The sequence below is a fragment of the Globicephala melas genome, chromosome 17, assembly GCF_963455315.2.
Source record: "Globicephala melas chromosome 17, mGloMel1.2, whole genome shotgun sequence".
Classification (NCBI taxonomy): domain Eukaryota; kingdom Metazoa; phylum Chordata; class Mammalia; order Artiodactyla; family Delphinidae; genus Globicephala; species Globicephala melas.
Genome location: NC_083330.1, coordinates 13,474,867 through 13,492,455, shown reverse-complemented (window position 1 = coordinate 13,492,455; position 17,589 = coordinate 13,474,867). Strand labels below are relative to the sequence as shown.

At 35.4% G+C, this 17,589-nt stretch overlaps 1 long non-coding RNA gene and 1 pseudogene across 1 annotated transcript in view; one reads left to right on the top strand and one right to left on the bottom strand.

Moving 5' to 3' along the window:
- Positions 1-17,589, top strand: part of LOC132593765 (uncharacterized) — a 68,314-nt gene that overhangs the window by 10,767 nt on the left and 39,958 nt on the right. The window lies entirely within an intron of this gene.
- On the bottom strand, positions 8,322-9,835 carry LOC115854900 (tRNA (guanine(6)-N2)-methyltransferase THUMP3 pseudogene; annotated as a pseudogene).

Genomic DNA, 17,589 nt, shown 5'->3' with positions numbered 1-17,589 from the left:
TTGCTACTTATGAAAAATTGGAGATTTAAGTGATATATTTTTATTTGTCTGTATTTAATATTTTAATGGACTTCAAATGACAGTTTTAGGGAAAAAAAAAGGAGAAGCACTATGGAGAAAAAAACATCAAGGCCTAACTTGGAAGTTATTGTTGACAGTCTAATATTTTTAAACTTTTATTTGATGACACATACTCATTTTCAAACTCAAAATAAAGAAAAACTAGCATATCAAAAGCTACCTAGGCCTAGTTTAAAGTAATCTATTTCTTTCCCGTCCACAAGAAGTAAGTAGATCATTTAATACCTGATACTGATGAATTTGATTTTTGATGTGCATGAATTATATAAGAAAAAGTTAGAGAAGTTTGGAGTTATTTTAAAATGAGCTTTTTCCTCCAGCAAACATTTTTTTTTTTTTTTTCCTCCAGCAAACATTTTTGAGATCTAATTACATTAAAGCACTCTTGATTGTGTGGTAATCCTACATACATTGATACATATTCTAAAATGAGTAAGCTTCGTGCTTTGACAAGGAACCTCTATAAACTTTCATACTGTCCATTCTCAAAAACATGTCTCAGGCCCAGACCAGTTTCCTGCACACTTTTTGTCTCCTGGAGGAGGCATGAGAGCCCCAGTTTGATTTTCTCTTCTTCATACTACTAAAGGTCACCATTTCCTCTTTCTCCCTTTTTGTTCTTCTCAGACAATAGCTGTAGGGCAATGTTTGGTTTCCTCCAGTTCATTCCTCCTTTGCTGCTTCTAAGGAAAAAAGACACAAGCTTTTATTTTAATACTTTACTACTAATCGTAAGAGAGAAAGAAATCAGAGAGACATAGTGTAAAAAATAAAAATATATTAAAAATCTTGTCACTTCTATTCAAGATTGTATTGGAGGTTCTAGCCAGCACAATTAAGCAAGAAAATGAAAAAAAAGAAATTATCCTGATTAGAAAGGAAGAAGTAAAACTATCTCTATTTGCAGATGACATAATCTTGTATATATAAAATCCTAAAGAATCCACTTAAAAAAATTATTCGAACTAGTAAATCAATTTATTAGCAAGGTGGCAAGACAGAAGATCAAGATGCAAAAATCAATTGTATTCCTACACATTTTCAGTGAACAACCCAAAAAGGAAATCAACACAATCATATTTATAATAACATGAAAAAGATATATATTAGGAATATATTTAATAAAAGTAATAAAACTCACATTCTGAAAACTATAAAACATTGTTGAATGACATTAAAGAAAATCTAAATAAAATGAATACCCTGTATTCACAGATTGTTAAGATGGCAATAATCACCGTCTAATCTACAGATTCAACACAATTCCCACTGGAATTCCAACTGCCTTCTTTGTCAAGCTCATCCTAAGATCCATATGGAAATGCAGGAAACCCAGAATAACCAAAATGATCTTGAAAAAGAAGAGCAAGGTTGAAAGACTTCCACTTCCTTATTTCAAAACTTACTAAAAAGCTATGCAGTGATCAAGAGTGTGGTACTGGCATAAGAATAGGCATATATATCAATGGAATTGAATTCAGAGTCCAGAAATAACGCCTCACATTTATGGTGAATTGATTTTAGGCAGAAGTGTCAAAGTAATTCAATATTTTCATCAAATGGTGTTGATCAATATTTTCATCGATATTTTCATCAGATGGTGTTGGGACAACTGGCCATCCACATGCAAAAGAATGAAGCTGGACTTCTACCATACTATAGACAAAAAATAAACCCAAAATGGATCTCAAGGATAAGATCTAACACTATAAAATTTTATAAGAAAACAAAGGTGTTTGATGACATTGGATTAAGTAATGCTTTCTTATATATGACATCAAAAGCACAAAGAAAAAATAGATAGGACAAGCACTTTTTTGATGCAAAGGACACCATCGAGAAAGTTAAAAGACAACCCACAGAATGGGAGAAAATATTTTCAAATCATACTTCTGATAAGTGACATACCTAGAATATATGAATAACCCTTACAATTCAATAATAAAAATACCAAATAAACCAATTAAAAATGGGCAAAGGAGCTGAATAGACATTTCTCCAAAGAAGATATACAGATGGCCAATAAGTACGTGAAGACATGCCTAACATCATTATTCATTACGGTTAAAAAGATAAACAATAACAAGTGTTGGCAAAGATGTGTAAAAGTTGGAACCCTCATATACTACTGGTATGTATGTAAAATGGAGCAGCCAATTTGAAAAACAGTCTGGCAGTTCCTTAAAAGGTTAAATATCAAGTTATATTACATAGCAGTTCCATCCTAGGTATAAACTCAAGAGAAAAACACATGACGCCACAGAAACTTATACATGACTGTTTGTAGCAGCAATATTCATAAAAGCCAAAAAGTAGAAATAATCCAAATACCCAATATTCATTATCTGATGAAAGATTAACTAGAAGGTGGTATGTCCATACAATATAATATGATTTGGTAATACAAAGGAATGGAGTACTAATACATGCTACAGCATGGATGAACCTTGAAAACATGCTAAGTGAAAGAAATCAGTCACAGTACACCACATATCGTGTGCTTCCACTGATGTGAAATATTCAGAATAGGCAAATGTCTAGAGACAGAAAGATTAGTGGTTTTTAGGGCTGGTGGGAGGGCAGGAGGCAGGTAATGGGGGAGAGGGTTTGGGGAGGTGAAGGGGGGCAAGGTGGAGGAATGGTGAGTGACTGCTAATAGGTATGGGGATTTCTCTTAGGGGTGATCAAAATGTTCTAAAATTCATTGTGCTGTTGGCTGCACCACTCTGCTGAATGTCCTTAAAAAAATTCAATTGTACACTTTAAATGGGTGAATTATTTTGTGTGAATTATATCTCAATAAAAATTTTTTTAAGAAATAACAATAATTGTTATATTATGTGTGTCCCAGGGTCTTCTTTGACTCCTGGTTTTTTTAATTGTTTGTGATGGAAAAAAATGTTAGTATAAAGCACACACACAGTTATAAACAGATCCTTAAAATGGTCCTTTATTTGGTGAGCCGCATGATGGGCTAAAAATGCAGGATTAAAAGCAAAAGGGAATTAAACGACTTTGCCGTTAAGTTTGGGACTATGTTCATCTGTGCGGATTCAGGAAATGAGAGACACTTGGCCAGGCCAGAGAGGCAACGATGCAGTGTAGGTGGAAGGAGAGTTACAGGTATATTGATCTGCTTTGAATCTTGGTGAAATAGATGAGAATATATATATATATATATTCCTGTAAGTAGAAAACATTCAGTAAAACCACTTCTTTCTCGCTGTGCTCCAAGACCTGTTTTGAGGGTCTGTCTGGAGGGTAGGCGCTGGGCCAAAGGGAAGCCAACTACATCTGCATTGCTGGTACAGCTTCTGTGTTGGAGAGGGGTAATTAGAAGTGATTTTAGTTTCTTTTTTTCTTGAGGTTAAGAATTATAATTTTTAAAATCCTTTCTGATTTTTCTATATTTCAGCGCTTAGGCTCAATGCTGCAAATACTCTGCAACTTATCTTTCTTTTTCACAAAAGTGAAGGTTTTGAGAATTATCCCTGATGATACATGTCTACAGGACATTGATGTTCACTGCACTGTATTGCATTGTATGAATATAGCATAATTCACTTATCTACTCTCCTGTTCTAAGCATTTACTGATGCAACTATGTTGTGATAAAATTCTTGTCCGTGTCTGATTTTTCCATGGCCTAGAATTTCTCCAGGGTATAAGCCTAGCAAAGAAATGGCTTGGTCAGAAGGATGCACATATTCAAATTCATGAGACGTGATTACATTGCACTCCAAAGTGGTTGTATAAATTTTTAATCCTTCCCACAACTTTTGAGAGTTCGCTTTTCCTGACTTCTCACTCACACCGAAGGGGTAGCCCTATAAAAGGCATGGGTCTCAGTCCTAACTCTCCCTGCATTGGTATTAAATTCAAGCCCCTATATTATTAAAAGAGATAAATAACCTCCAGGCAGTCACAGCATCAGCTCTGCAGTTCACCTGTCCTGATTTTCCGTTCCTTCTTCATTTCTGGCCCAAGGCAATTTCCCGGCCTTTCTTAGCAGTTCAGTCATGCATTTATAAGGATGTTAGTTATAATTTATTGAGCAATTCCTGGTGTTTGTAGCTGGAGGGTTTTCAAGTTATCTGTACTGCCAGACCCTTAAATGCCTGACAGCATTTTCCAGCACCTGAGCAATCTTTAAGCACTCCCCAGATGTTGGACTCCATAAAGAAAATAAGTACAATCAAATTAGCAACTACAATGAGCTACTAAACTCTCTTCACGTGTTTTCTTTAGTCACCACACTGCAGCACAGCATTAAATTAATGGTAGGGACTCTGCAGGTTATCTGAGTTTGAATCCCAACTAGTTTCTTTTTTTTTTTTTTTTCTTGCGGTACGGAGGCCTCTCACTGTTGTGGCCTCTCCCGTTGCGGAGCACAGGCTCCGGATGCGCAGGCTCAGTGGCCATGGCTCACGGGCCCAGCCGCTCCGCGGCATGTGGGATCTTCCCGGACCGGGGCAGGAACCCGTGTCCCCTGTAGGCGGACTCTCAACCACTGCGCCACCAGGGAAGCCCCCAACTAGTTTCTTGCTAGCTGTGTGACCTTGGGCAATTTACTTCATCTCCCTGAGCCTCAATTTCTTCATCTGTAGGACACGTATGTAAATAATAGAACCTAACCTGTAGGACTGGTATAAGAAGTCAGTGAGTTACTATTAACAAAAATACTTAGAACTATATCTGACACACAGCATACGCTACATAATCATGTGATAAATCAATTAAAGTAATGCATATTATATATTTGTTTTTGTATTGTCTATGAATATTTAAAAAACGATCTTCCCTTCAATCCCCAGCCCGGACAATCTAACATTGGCAACATCACAGCACTACTTCTCAAGTTTAATGATTCTAATGATAAATGAATTTTACGTAGAAGGCTCTTTGTGCCCCAGAATACAAGCAAAATAGTTGTTGTTCACTGTGGGCCAGCCGAGCGTTTATACAGGCTGGGAGCAAGGATGTTAGAAGATGGTGAGTTAGAGAAGCTGATAGACGCAAGAAGGGAAGAAAGAAACGCCGACGCCTTCATCCTCCCCACGTGGAACGTGGCCAGAGCGCTGGCTGGCTGCTCCCTGGCATTCCTCTTCCCTCCCGTTCTGTCCACACACTTCGTGCTTTAGCCACCTGGCTTTCTGCTCGCCATATAGGCCCCTCAGCTTTTTTAGGTTCAAAGAGGCATTCTGAGCAAAAAGCTTTCTCTTCCCCTAGACTAGGCAGTGTGAGTGTCTGAGGATGTTCAGGCTGTGAGAAACGACATCTCAGAATCTGACTCTGCACAGGAATGGAACCTTAGGTCCCAGTCTGTAAGACACCACTTATTCTGCTATGATGTCATGTGTTGTCATGATTCTCTGACTACCCTTTCAGGCCATACACACATCACAACATTTTTACTTAGCAGTCGTACCATACACTTTATTTAAATTGAAATAAACTGATTGAGGTTCATGGCATAACCCGTATGGCAAGCCTGGCAGGAACGCCCCACAATAATATGAATTTGGGATACAACATGATAAACAATTAGCACCCTTCCTCTGCACAGTGTCTGTTCTCAAACAAGGCAGGCCAAGTTCAGTTCTCTTCTGGGCATAGAAGGAGGAAGTGATTACCTCATGGCCACTCTGGACTTTCTCATGCAGAGAGGAGCGTGTATCCTGCTGGTCATCTCACAATTTCTCACACATCTAATGAGTCATTTTCTTTTTTCACAGCATAACTGGAAGACTGGAAATGTTTGTCTGCAATATGATTTTGCAATCCCACAGTTTACTTGACAAAACTTTTGACCTCACTTACAGTTTCTCAGGGGAGTAGGGAAAGTGTTACTCTACTTTAAACATGAAGAGAAAAATGGTATATGAAGAGAAAAAAGTCTTACCAAAACACGTTGGATCTATATGGTGGACATATCAACCGACCATTTATTCTATAGTTTTCCTACCACACAGCATTCATGATTCAGAACTATCTGGTTTCACTGTTATTCTAGATATACAAAAACATTGTATTTCCTGGCCCCTTCATTCTTTTTTCAGCTTTACTGAGATACAATTGACAAATAAAATTGTAAGATATCTAAAGCAAACATCCTGATGATTTGATGTACGTATACATTGTGAAATGATTCCTCCCAGCGAGTTAATTAACACACCCATCACCTCACTTTTTTTTTTTGCTATTCTCTTAGCAAATTTCAATTATACAATACAGTGTTCTCAACCATAGTCATCATAATTTACATTCGACCCTCAGGCTTTATCTTATAAATAAAAGTTTGTACCCTTTTAGCAACCTCTCCCTCTTTCCCCACACCCTTGCCTCTGGCAACTACCATTCTACTCTTGTTTCTGTGAGTTTGACTTTTTTTTCTTTTTTTTAGATTCCACATATAAGTGACATCATGCAGTATTTGTCTTTCTCTGTCTGGCTTATTTCACTTAGCATAATGCCCTTAAGGTCCAGCCATGTTGTTACAAACGGCAGAATTTCCTTCTTTCTCATAATATATGTAATATATTATGGAATAATATATATATTATTATATATATTATGTATATATTATATATATCATTATGTATATATTATGGAATAATTAATATATAATATAAATTCAAAAGAAAAATGTTTGCTCACAGCTAGCCTAGAAAGATCTCCATTTGCTTTCTCTGAGTTCTTACTTATCTCTATGAGATATCTACAGTTATCTCTGTAACTTTCCAGCACTCTACTGACATTGCTTTGGCTAAGGTAGCCAAAGACCTAATTAAATCTAAAATACATTTTTAAGTCCTTTCAAGAAACACATCTGTAAAAGACAGAATCTAGATCACATAATAGCTAGAAAGAGATGTAAAGTTAAGAGTTGATTTAAAAAAAAAGAGTTGATTTTTAAGGTAAAATAATTTATTTTTAATTCTTAAGAAAATAATTTTTAAGATAATCGTAAGCATAAATATATTTAAACTAAATTAAATTATGCAAATTTAATATATAAATACTCTTAGGATAAAATAATAATTTTTAAGATAAACAGAATTTTAGAGATGAGGGAAGAGGATGCCGACTAGTCAATGGAAAACAAAAACCAAACAAACAAACAGTCATAGAGACAATGAATAAAGGATTGATTAAGAGGCACTGCTGGAATCTCATTTTGACTATCCTGAAGGGTACACAAAGGAGAACAGCAGTAAATTACCTAGGAAATACGTTTTTCGGGTGGAGCATAGAAAGCATTAAATGTCAAGAAATTCAGGCTTTATTTTGTAGGTGATAAGACAGAAGTTATGTTTTTGAGCTTGGAGTGACCTGCTCAAAGCTGTGTTTTATGGAAATCAATCTGTATCAACTTACGTCTGTGACATATTTTGTTAGATCTATACAGAATACAGTAAAGCAAGTTTCACAACCATTTCTTCTAAGTAAATTCAATATTCTGTAAAAATTTCTCCCATTTTTATTTTTGTACTTTTCATATTTCCAGTAGCCTTGGTAAATTTCTTGAGTGCAGAGAGATCTAGAAAACATCACTGAGTTTTCTCATATGCCCAAATAGATAAATAAATAAATTCACTGGAAAATGTACATTGCTTCGCTAAAGTTTATACTCATAAATTTCTTGTTAATAAGCTTAACTTTTCCATACCTATTCCCATGGAGAAAAACATTAAGATTCTTATATTTTATAATAAGAATTAGAGCTGGAGGAATGAATTTTCTCAACAAAGAGTCATCTGAGTGATACCATTCTTTAACATCATTGCATATTAAATTTTACTTTCTTATTTGTTTACTTAAAGTCAAATAACTTTACACAGCTTATCGCACATTTTTTTAAAAAGCTGTCTTCTGGTCTCTTCCTCACCTCTGACTTGTGTTTCCCAGAGAAAAGCTGTTCAGGTCACTTTCTTCTGGTATTTACTATCAAATTCCTAAATTATAACACATATTACTGTTTTTGATTCTTTCAATATTAATATGTATGACTTCACACTATGAAACATGAGGATTTCATTCTCTTATACACCCATTCCTCCATTCACCTAGTGTAGTCATTTTTGGTTAATAATTCAATTTGACATTAATACTGTCATATAATAATCACAGCTGAGCCATGTAGTCATTGATGAAGGAAACATTTCCCTGTACAACTTTTTGCGTCCCTGGCTTCAATCAATGCCTCATACATGTTTAATTTATTTCTGATGTACCTTCCACTAATTCGTGTAGTGTAGGCAAGCTGGATAAAGGTTCCAATTTCTCTTCTTGGAGTCCATCCTTTTTCAAAATAACATTACAATATATCCACAGAGCCAGTTTGCAGATATCCCATTGAACAGCATCGTTGGGCAAGCCCCAGGGTAGTTTGCCGCCTTTTTCTTTTTTCTTTTTTTAGTTTGCCTTATTTAATTTGGCTCTTTGTCAATAAAAATTAGATGTAATTGCTGCTCTAATCATAGCCACTGGTATATTGGATTATTATTACCAACAACATAATAATAGTGAGATCATTCAGTCGCCCTCTCTATTGTTTTGTTTCTCGTCCATACATCAGATCAACTATTATATCAGTAGGGTGAGGGGAAGAGAGCTGGAGCATCCCATAAGCAAGAGAAGATCTGAGAGTTGCAAATCCAAAATGTGTGATATTTCTTTGGTGGAGACTCTTCTATCAATGCAATACCCACAGTGATTTCATTATCATGGATATTCAAAGAACACCCACATCAAAGTTGGTCATGTCAGCCTTCCACTTAAAATAATCTTGAACAGCGCCCCCCCCCAAATCTCTTGTGGTCTCTAGTGCAGTAAAGCAATGTTTCTCTTCTACCCTGTTTCATGTGACTCTAAACTTCAGCACTTGAGAATCAATTTCTTCTTTTGAACTTAAGGCATTGTTAGTAAACTCTTTTTTAACAACTCTCTCAACAATTTTGTCTCCTTGTCCATTATCCATCTTCCTTTTACATGAATTCTGATTTATCTTTTTACACCTTTTTTTTTTCTTGAAACTGGCGTCAATTTTCCATACTTTCAAAGGATCGGAGTGCAGGAGTTTCCCAGTCAATTCTTCAAAATCCTTTAGAACTTCCTTTTTTCCCCCCTTTGAATTAGAATCTTTAAACTCCTGAACAACCACAAGTAAGTTATCAACTGATCTCAGACAATGAACCTGAGCCAGACTTTCCATTGAAACGTCAAAATATATCTTGCCTGGTCTCTGCTGATTTTGCATGATGACCTGAATTTCTTTCTCACTTCATCTGCCCCTGTTTGTTCAAAACCAGTGGGTACAGTCACTCTAATAGTGACTTGGAGATGCTCATGTTCACTCTGAGGCCACTTTCTGTCACTTGAATAGATCTCTGGTTTTCATGAAAGTTCACATCCAGGAGTTGGTTAGTGGCTTCTTGAATGTCGTACACGTTGGCAACGCTTCCAAGATCCCTAATATAGTCTTGGCTGCGAGCACAGACCTTTCCAGCCCTGGCATCCTGCAGGCCCAGTGTACCCAAATGCTATGCTTTCTCTTCTCTCTAAAGATGTTGGTTATAGCACTTTAGATTCTGAAAAAAATTTTAAGCAAAATTTTGAAACATATAGCAAAACTGAAAGAATTTTAGAGTAAATGCCAATATACCCATCACCTAGATTCTTGGATTAATATTTTATTACCCTTGCTCTTTCATGTATTTATTCTTACTTTGATATACCATACGGTTTTATGCATCTTAGAGTAAATTGCAGACAACTGTATTCAGTGTAAGCACTCTTGCCACAGAGTTCAATATTTAAGTATTTTTTCCTTTGATGTAAAATTTACATACAATCGAATGCACAAATGTTGCTGAGTTCTAAAATATGCAAATACTTATAAATATAATGCAAAGCCTATCATGATAGAACATCATTATCATCCCAGAAAGATCCTTTATATCCCTTCCTAATCACCAATCCTAAAACCACTTCAGAAGAACCACTGTTCAATTTTTTTTTCCATCATTGATTGATTTTGACTGTTTTAGAACTTCATAAAAATAAAGCAGCGTAGTATATACATTTTTTTGTCTGGATCGTAGGTTAGTAAACATGTATTTTACTAAAAAATGCTAGATCTTTTGCTAAAATAGCTGTCACATTTTACATTCCCACCAGCAATATGTGAGTTTTCCAGTTGCTGCACATCCTTACCAAAATTTGGTATTGACAGCATTTCTAATTTTAGTCATTCTGATGTGTGTGTTGTGGTATGTCTATGTAGTCTTAATCTGACAACTAATGATGTTGAGAACGTTTTCATGTGCTTGTATCACGTGCGTGTTGATGTGTATGTTCAATTCTTTGCTCATTTTTATTGAGCTGTCTTTCTATTACTGAGTTGGAGTTTTTTATATACCCTGCATCCCAGTCCTTTGTCAGATATGTGTTTTGCAATATATATTTTCTTCAAATCTGTGGCATGCCCAAGTTATTAATGCTGCCTTCTGTTAATTGGTTTTTAATTCTGCCAAGTCTAACTTTTCAGTTTTTTCTATTATGGTTATTGCTTCAGGTTTTAGAACTTTGCTTCCCCACAAATCACGAAGATATTATCCTGTGTTTCCCTTCAAAAGCTTTATGGTTTTATGCTGATTATTCAGTTCAAAGTCTTTTCTAATTTCTTTGCTAAAGAAAATCGAGGGGCTTTAAATGATTTCAGTGATTTTCCCTGATGTTGCATCATTATTGATTTCTAGTTTAATTGTTATGCTCAGAAAACGTATCTTGTATGCTTTCAATTTTTTACATTTATTAAGACTTGTTGCATCTTCCAGTGTATGATCTATCATATTGAACATATCATGTGTGCTTGAAAAGAGTGTATATTCTGTAGTTGCTGAATGTGGTGTTCTATAAACATCATTTAGGTCAAGGTGGTTGGTAATTTGTTCATATCCGTCTATGTCTTCACTGATTTTCTTTATCTAGTCCTATCAACTGCTAAAAAAAAGTGTTAAAAATTCTTCAACTATGACTGTAGAATCATTTATTGCTCCTTTCAATTCTATCATTATTTTATTAATTTTGAAGCTGTTCTGAGAAAAACACTTATGAATATTATGTCTTCCCGACGAACTGACCCTTTTAGCCTTATGAAAAAACTCTATTTCCAGTGCTCTTAATTCCTTCCTGAAGTTTGAATTTCGATGCAGTATTATTTCCCCTCGGCCTGAAGAATTCCCGTTAGCATTTCTCAAAGGGCATATCTGCTGATGACGAATTCTCTTTTCCTTATCTGAAGTTGCCTTTATTTAGCCTTCTTTGTTTTTGCTGAATATATAAATTTGCGTTGTCAGATGTTTTTTCTGGTCAATCAAAACTCTAAGTATGTTGTTCCATGACCTTGTTCACCTATTAGAGTATGTTGTTTTTCTCTGGATGCTTTCAAGATTTTCTCTTTATTTTTAGTATTCAGTAATTTTATTGTGATGAGCCAAAGTTTGCTTTTATTTTAATTTTTCACATTTGTGTTCCCTGCTTATTTTAAAGCAGCTTAATGAAGTATAACTGGCATATCCTAATCAGTACATATTTAAGTGTACATTCAGATACACTTTGACATACATGCTCAGGAAACCACCACACAATCAAAATAATGAACGTATCCATTACCCTAGAAAGCTTTCTTGTCTTTATAATTTCTCCCACCTTCCATCTCATTCACAAGCTCATTGATCTCCTTTCCAACACTATACATTACTTTGCATTTCCTAGAATTTTATGTAAATGAATTTATACAATGTGCCCATCTTTTTGTCTAGCTACTTTCAGTCAGTGTAACTATTTTGTGATTCATATGTTACTGTATATGTCAACAGCCCGATCCTTTTCGTTGCTGAGTAGTATTTTATTGTATGGATATACCACATTATGTTTATTAGAGTTGAAGAACACCTAGATTGTCTTCAACACCTGTTGAAGAACATCTAGATTGTTTCCTCTTCAGGGCCCTTACAAAGAAAGGTGCTGTAAACATTCATGTACAATCTTTTCGTCATTCTTGGGTAAATACCTAGGAGTGGAATGGTTGGGTCATTCATATTAGCCAGATGCAGAAGTCATAGCCATTATTTTTCACATATTTTTTCTCTCAGTCTGTTCTCCTTCAGTTATACATGTATATTAGACATTTCAGTATTGCCTCACAGATCCCTGAGGTGCTCACCCTTTTTTCTCCTCTCTTTTCCTTCCACTTCTTCAGATTAGACAAATTCTACTGCTTTATCTTCAAGGTTACTTATCTTTTCTTCTGCTATCTCCATTTGGCTAAATCTACTCAGTAAATTTTAATTTCAAATATTGTATTTTAAATTCTAAAATTTTCATTTAATTTTATTCTATCTTTTCATTTATTATGAGTACACTTTGCTCATTCAGCATAGTTATAAAAATCCACTTTAAGATCCTGTATACTGTTTCCAACACCTGGGTCATTAATGGGTGGAGTCTCTATTTTCTTTTGAGAATGGGTCATATTTTCCTATTCTTCTTTGCTGAGTAATGTTGTATTATATCCTCATTATCATGAACTCTATGATTTAGAAAGTCTAGGTTCTGCCTTATTCCTTCAAATAGTGTCAAATTTTGTTTTGTAGGTAGTTAACTTGGTTGATCTCATACTGGACTCTGTGCTGCTTGGATTCTGTTTCACATGTGCACGCGTAAGGGTCAACCAGGTATCTTTTGCAAAGCTTAAACATAGCATTTGGAGATCTCTCTCCCTTGCTCTCACCTTTTTTAGGATTTCCCCTTCCCTCTCCAGAGTCTCTGATAGCTCCAAACTCTGTCCTCTCTTCTGGCCAGAAAGACTACCTGTTTTCTTGCTTATTGTTAGTCACTCAATGTGGTGACAACTTCAGGCTGCTCTTAGGCTAAAAGCCATTTTAAAAGGTGGGGGGGGTGTCTTCTTCCAAATGTCATCTCCCTTCCAGAATCTACCTACTTTTCTTCATTCGTTAGTGTCTTGAGGTAGTTGTTTCTCATATGTTGTCCAGAGTTTATAGACCTAATATACAGGAAGTTCAGTCTAGTAGGAAATTACTTGGGCACCACACAGGAAGTGGGGCCCCCAGTAGCTCATTTTTGAAGTTTTCTACCACTCTCTGCATTCTCTCTGTTTCCTCTGAAGATTTTCTCCTACTGATTTGTTTGGGTCCCTTTCATGTTAAAACCTTTCTTAAACGTCTGGTGATCCTTGGTTGTACTTTCATTTTTAACAGTGATGCACTAAAAAGCAGAGTAAAAGGTCCACGCTGGTGGCTGTAGCTTCCTGAGTGGCTGACTTTTCTTAAGGACAATCTTGTGGAGATTTCCTCATTACGTTGATGGGATACCCTCAAACACGCATACCTACAGGCCTTTTCCTTTGGATGGGTCCGTTATATAGTCAGATACCCCCATATCATTTTCACACTGAAAATATGTTAATTAAGGTAGTTGTCAATCATATAGGTAGAGATCTTTAATGAAATTCCTTTTTCAGGTGTGTTGCGTATACTTTATTTTACTTTTATCTCAGGCTTTTCTCAGTGAACACTTGCTTAATGACTGAATTAGATATTTCAGTTTAATTAGCAAAACCAAAACCAAACAAGCAGAAACTCCTCAAAATCCTAAAATTTTGTTTTAAGTGCTGGATGGTATGATATTCCAATTACCTTTATTTTCATTGGAACTTTATTTCATCCTCAGTAAGAGAGGCTCTTCTTTCTCATGTGAATCCTATGTTACAACCATACCAAACTACTTACCTTCTGTCAAACAGATCTTAGTCTTTCATAATTTCATGACTTTACACAATATATACTTTCTTCCTAAAATACCCCCTTTCTTTCTCTATTTAGTTACAAAGCTTCTACTTTCCTTCATTATTCAGCTCAGTGATCTCCTCTTCAGTGAGTTCTTCTGACTTATCCAGACAGACTCATTCTGACTCATCCTTTCTATATTTAACTGAAACAGTGCACTTACCTCTATTCATATACTTACTTTTTCTCTTCCAATAACTTTGTTTATATGTCTCTCTTACTGGTTTGTGAATTCCATAAAGGCAAGGACACACATTACTTTTTGAAACCAAACTTACCAACTGATAGCATCTCCATTAATGGCCACACAGATCCATATCAATGGCATTCTATACTCTCTTTGTAGTAAGATTCAGATTGCCCCAGGAGAGACCTGATACTTTTAATATAGAATAGCGTTTAGTTAAAAAATGAATACATATGTGTGTGCATTGTGTATATATATGTGTCATCAACATTTTAAGAAAGTATTAGCTGAAGCTATTTTATATTCAAGTATTTAAAATTCTAAGTTATGATAATTTAGAGTCTCATTTGATAAACTTGAATGCATGCATTATAGGTAGGATAGAGTCTGTTACCCTTTTATCTACTATGATTTCTGTTGTGGAATTTAATATGAGAGAAAAGATGTGTTCTGTAATGAATTTGCAAATATGTTTCCATTCTGAAATATTGTGTATTCATGTGTGCAGGTGTCAGCTGGATAAATACATATAATAGCTTTTTAAGTAGTTGATTTTACACAGTGATGGAGATGGAATTACTACTTATAAAATAATCTGTGGTGGCTTACGTTTCAATTACAAGTGGCAAACTCCAGACCTGGTATACAGAAGGAGCCCTGAGTGGTACTTTTTCCAGATCTTCATGTTACCAAACTGTTTGAAGGAGAATCAGCAGCTGTTGTGCGAATCTACTGAAGCATTAGGAAAAAATATTCTCCAAGTAAATTTGGCTTAAAATTCCGTAGAATCTTTTGAGGATTGCAAATAGATGCAATACTTCATAGCTACAAGGAACTAGACTTGAGATCCCGAAAATAAATAAAAGTGAAATTATAGAGTCTATGCTTTAAATGTATCTAGTGTTAGTTTCATTACACTCAAATGAAATACATCTCTGAAAATAGGTATGCCACCAGTTTCCTCACCCCAATGTGAAGAAAATGAAAATTTAAAACCATGAGAATGTTTACATAACCAGATGGAATGTAGAGAATCAAAGAAACAAGAAGAAAGGATAAAATGTGATCAAAGCAACTGTAACATGTTAAAGTTTTGCACTGGCAAAAGTATGCATGTGTGGTAAGTGCAGGAAGCAGGACTGGGAAGTGTGGAGTCCAACTGGAGTGGAGTCTAACTGCAACCCCCTTTGGCGTGCACTGTCTGTGCACCCGGTCTGATGTGGGGTCTCTCAACTAAGGACTTTGTAATTGCCTATGGTTGGACCTGAAAGATCACATGCAAAATTCTGGCCTGGAGCCAGCCTGCCCAAATGCCAATCAAAATAATTAGTATTTTCCTTAAATTGAAGTATTCTCTTCAAGGAATCGATCAGTCTGAACTCATCTATGAAAAAAATAAATCAAGCTGGAGATAAATAATTCAGTAAGTTATACAGATCCGTTTATAGCCTTATAGTTAATATTGAGCTAGGTGGATTATTACCATAATTGCAGATAATACGTAGTTTTAAATTCAAATTCACTTATTTAAATATTAAAATAATAATACCCACACAAAAAGTCAACTGATTTTTGACAAAGGTGCAAGAACAATTTAATAGAAAAAGAAGTCTTTCCAATAATTGGTGTGGGTACAGTTCTACATCCGTATTTTTGTTTGTTTTCTTGTCCAGGATTAATTTAATTTTAAAAACAAATACAAGCTATTGATTCACCCTTCTCAACTTAACTGTAGTATAATTGTCAGGTAAATACACACATCTTTACAACTTGATGCTCCAAATTAAAAAAAAAATTCACAGAAAGGAAAGAAATAATATGAAAACAGCTCAAGAAATATACTAACAAGCAAAAATACATGGGCAAAGAGGAACACGTATTTTTGATTTAACTGAAGAAACCGAGAGGAGGCTGGTCTATGTAAGAAAATGTGAATCTTGGAAAGTTAGGTGTGAAGATTTTAGAGTAGGAATTTATATGACTTGACTCTCCCCTAGCTCCTGAATAAAAATGACATCTTGTAGTATCTACACTGCTTGGCTCAGACATGGACCTTACACCTGTCCCAGAAATTTACTCAAAATGGATCATAATCCTAAATATCAAATTAAAAACTATAAAACTTCTAGAAGAAAAACATATGAAACCTAGTATGTTAGCTTGCTAGGGCTGCCAAAGCAAAATACCACAGACTGGATGGCTTAAATGCAGAAAGTTGTTTACTCACAGTTCTGGAGCTGGAAGCCTGAGAATAAGTGTTGGTAGGTTTGCATTCTCCTGAAGCCGCTCCCCTTGGCTAGCAAATGGCTGCCTTCTCGCTGTGACCTCACATGGGCTTTTCTCTGTGTGCATGCCTCCCGAGTGCCTCTCCCTCTTCTTATAAGGACAGCGGTCATGTTGGATTAAGACTTTACCCTCAAATCCAAAAAGCTGACAATATCAATTGTTGGGGAGGATGCAGAGCAATAGAAGCTCTTGTTAATTTCTGCTAGGAATGCAAAGTGGTACTTTTGAAGACCACTTGGTAATTTCTTTCAAAGCTAAACATAGTCTTACCATATGATCCAGCAATTATACTCCCGATTTACCCAACTGATTTAAAAACTAATGTCCACACAAAAACCTTCATCCAAATGTTTATAGCATTTTTATTCATAATTGCCAAAAACTAGAAGTGACCAAGTTGCTCTTCAACAGATGAATGGAAAAACAAAGTATAGTACATCCATACACTGAAGTCTCACTTGATGGTAAAAAGCAACATGCTCTCAAGCCACAAAAAGACTTGGAGGAATCTTAAATACATATGGCTAAGTAAATGAAGCCAGTCTGAAATGGTTACATACTTTATGATCTCAATTATATGGTATTCTGGAAATGGCAAAATGATAGAGACAGTAAACACATCAGTGGTTGGGTTTGGATAGGGTAGGTGAAGCACAGAGGATTTATTTAAGGCAGTGAAACTATTTCTTATGATACTGTAGTGGTGGGCATATGATGCTATGCATTTATCAAAACCCTTGGAACTTTACAGATCAAAGAAAGAACCTTAACATGTACGAATTTTTAGAAAGCAGTTTAAAAGGTCAAGAGATCTTAGAATGAAATGCAGATGATGCCAAAATAATCTAACTGAATTGTCAAATTAAAAAGGTCATTAGATTGAGGTGGCTTTAATGCCTTAGTAGTCTAGGTAATCAAAGCAAAACCTCATCCTGAAATGCCTCAAGTTAAGAAATCAAAATTCCCACTCTTGGATACTTACCCTAGAAGAATGAAACATTATGTTCACACAGAAACCTATATGCAAATCTTACAGCAGCTCTATTACAATAAAAAGAAAGGGATTTTTAAATTTAATTTTCATTAGTGTATATTTAATTTTAAAAACTGATATTTGATTCAGTTATTGAAAATTTTTAAGGTGTATTTGGAGCAACTTGGGCA